We start from the raw sequence: 3,887 nt of genomic DNA on the forward strand, positions 1-3,887 counted from the left end.
TTTTTATTTTGAGACAGTATCTCACTAAATTGCTAGGTTGCCCAGGCTGGGCTTGAACATGGAATGCTCCTGCCTCAGCTTCCAAGAGTGCAGCTGTGCTACCTGGATGATATTCTTAAAACCCCACCCAGCTGGATGATATTCTTGAAACCTAACAAGCTGACCCCTTTTCTGGATCTTTCCTGAGACCCACCCTCATCTGAAGGTATCACATCTGGGTCTCACTCCTTGGTAGCCCTTCTAGATCCATTTAGGTCACTGTTAATAACTGGTTAAGCTCTCTGGGACAGCAGGGCTTGAGAGAGGAGAAAGAGTCTGTGCTCAGAGCTTCCTGCATCATCTCAGGAAGGCAGAGTCTTCGAGAGGAGTGTAAGGACACACGCCTTTGTCAGGTAGACTGACAGGAACCCCAGGACCTGAGACCCAGAACAACAACCGGGTCCCAGGTGTGTGGGCGCACACACACCTTTGGAGGGCAGAGTTACTGGCCAGACCAGTAGCAGGGAAATGTCTGAAGCAGCAGCGAGAAGCCAGCAGTTAGACTCCGGAGAACTCCTCCAGCAAAAGTCCAGTCCCACGCCCCACATCCAGAGACCAAGATCAGCTCCGTACCCAGCATATTTCTGGGATTAAATACGGACACTCTCACAGACCTGTAAGCACCAGAGGTATTTTACTACTTTCATTTTCCCTTGTTTCTCTGATGGGATATCCCTCTCCTGTCTGATTGGACGTCATCTTGTTTTCTTCTGTATTCTGTAGTTATTTTTGTGTTTTTCTTTTTCTTTTTTTCTCTCCTCTCTTTCTACTATATCCTTTTTCTTTCTCCTCTTCTTTTCATTTGCATTCTCTTTCTCTTTTTCCCTTCTTTTTTCAGTGTTTAGGTTTCTTTTCTTTTTCATTTTCTTATATAGACTCATTTTCTCTCTTTCCTCAACTACTTCTTGAATTTAAACTTTCAAGTGAGTAAACATTGTTTCTGCCCTTTGTGACTACTCCTTTGTATTCTATTTTATTCTTTCCTTCCTGTGTCCCACAGTTTCCCAAAACTTGAATGATCACCCTTTAATCTCCAGCCTTGACTCTACTATGTTTGACCTCACTCATCACTTTAGCCTATCCCTTAACCATCTTAACCCCCCTGCTCCTGATAGAAGAGTAAAAACACCTGACTATGGGGAAAATCACTGCATACAAGTGCACAGTGTATGTTTGATTTTGCTATATAATTCTACAGTTTACCCTTGTGGTCAGAGGTAACAGGTTAATGGCTACCATAGTTTATCAATAGTTAAGCTGTACTTGAAACTATTGTTATTATCAACTGTACTACTTTAACCAGGATGTCATACATGGTATAAACAGTTTTTATCCCCTGTATTATAACACTGTGGTTGTATGAGGCCATAATCATCACCACAGCCCAGTATCAAGGTTTAGGAGCTGAGCCAGAAAGTAATCTTACTTCCTTTACAAATTGGGAAGCTAGGGCTTTGAGATAGCTGTAAGAAACCACCTACATCTCGAAGACATCCCTGAAGAACAGACACCATCTAGGGAAACCTAAATACTACCAATAAAGCTCTATATCATAAGAAATGGGCAACAAAGAGGAAAATGCAAGCCCAGACCCCCAGCCCACCCAGAACAAGCTCAAACTCAGGGAGATAGACGAAATTGGAAATCAAACACTGGAGCTTTCTGAAATGATAGCAGCAGAAGTGAAAAAAACAAGTGGAAAAGGCTAGGGAGAAAATAATCTCTCAAGTACAGAAAGAAATGATGCTTAAAATCTAAGATATTAGAGAATACACAGATAAAAGAATAATAAATGAGCTTTTAAAATGATGGAAACAAAAATACTCATCATAGGAAAGAAATGGAATCCAAGAAACAGATCCACACAGAAATTCAAGAGATTAAAACCTCCACTGAAAGTACATGCAACAAGTTGAACGAAGGAGAGGATAGGATTTCAGGTCTTGAAGACAGAATTACAGAGAGTGATAATGAAAAGAAAAATATCTTTAAATTACCAAGAAACCATGAAAAAATCATCTCAACAACTAAAAGATGAAGCAAAGAAGAATCATCAGTTGGGGTCAGTGTGAAAGCTGGAGACAGCGCAAATGACATAAAGAAAAAACTCCTCACAGAAGTAATGGCAGAAAACTTCCCAAGTGTGGATAAAGAATTGACATACAAATAAATGAAGCATTTAGAACTCCAAACACCCATGATCAAAATCAAACTACACCAAGACGTATAATAATCAAGATTCCAGAAATTCAGCACAAGAACAGAACATAAAAAGCTATTAGAGCAAAGAAACGGATCACCTATAAAGGAATCATGACAGACTTCATTCTCAACACAAACCCTTGAGTCAAGAAGAGCTTGGAGTGAAGTATTTCAACTCCTGAAAGAAAACAACTTCCAACCCAGATTGATGTACCCTGCAGAACTATCTTTCAAAATTAATGGAGAAATATGATGCTTCCATGACAAAGACCAACTAAAGAGATTTATGACCACCAAACCAGTGCTACAAAGGGTACTGAAAGATATTCTAGAGATAAAAATGACCACAATTCCAAGAACAGTGACAGAAAGAAACCACCACACAGGGCAAGCAATTAAACAGAGGGAAAAGTAGGGAAACAACAGCAGGAAAATAACATCACCAAGATAAGACAATACATATCAGTTATAACCTTCAATGTAAATGGCCTCAATTCACTGATAATTGGTTAAGATTCAACCCTAATTAAAACTGCATTAAAAAACATTTTATAACTGCATTTAAAGGGATGGCAAAGGGTGGGTGACTGGAAGGGCCAAGCTGCCTCCTGAGAAGGATGCACGTCCAGGATATTTCTGTAACTTTCAGATCATACCATTTCACTTAATACCATGTGCCTCCCTCTGTGGAAAGAACCATGCCCTTCAGCATGCACGCATCATCTGGTTAACTCAAGACAAGCTAGATGTTCTTTGATTTTACCACGACCCACAAGTCTCCTCTGCAGGTTCAAACACAGGTACCATTTCTCAAATTTCCTGAGTTCCATGGGAAACTATACAGCATTAGAAAATTCTAGTGCTTCTCGTGAGTATAAGGAGCACTGTCTACATAAGGGTAGAGTGAATGCCATTGGCACTCCTCCCAGGTGCCTTCTCTTTGTGTTCCTTTCCAGTGTATGCTGGTTTCTGTGTGCTGCACCTAGCACCCTCAGGAGGCTTTGCTGAAAGTGCCTGGAAGTGGGAGTCTGCTCGAGGCAGCTCTTGGCCAGTGACTGGGCCAAGGGCTGTGGAAGTCAGTTCAGAGGCATCCTTCCGAGTTCCTCAGCAGCATGAGACTGAAGAATCCTTAGGAGCATCTTTGCCTAAATTACACAGTTGCTTGCCTTTCTCCTACCCTGTCCTACAGTCCCCACCTATGTATCAGTTTTTCCTGGGAGTATTTCTTCACAAATCACATGGATTCTCATGCCGGGGTCTCCTTCTAGGGAACTCCAAGACGGCACATGAAGAAAGTAACCTTGCTTCAGGCTAAGTGCCAGTTTCTTTAAAATGTATATAATCCCCCCGGAAGCCTCTTTGACCTGCAATGACAGTCCACATTTCCCCTCTCCCACATACACATCTAGCCTCTCATTCCAGGGGTTTGCCCAGCACTCACCAGGCTGCCAGTCTGACCCAGAATTCTTGGAGGGCAGAAACGATATTTTAACTATTATCTGGATTTTAATTCAAATGACAGAATAAAACGATGCATTGCTCCCAACAGCCCTGCTGGGCATGGAGGCATGGGAAAGTCACTGGAATGGGTGTAACACAACAGCTCTGCTGGGCATGGAGGCATGGGAAAGTCACTGGAATGGGTG

Source organism: Chinchilla lanigera, unplaced genomic scaffold (assembly GCF_000276665.1).
Source record: "Chinchilla lanigera isolate Chin_1 unplaced genomic scaffold, ChiLan1.0 scaffold00011, whole genome shotgun sequence".
NCBI classification, from domain to species: domain Eukaryota; kingdom Metazoa; phylum Chordata; class Mammalia; order Rodentia; family Chinchillidae; genus Chinchilla; species Chinchilla lanigera.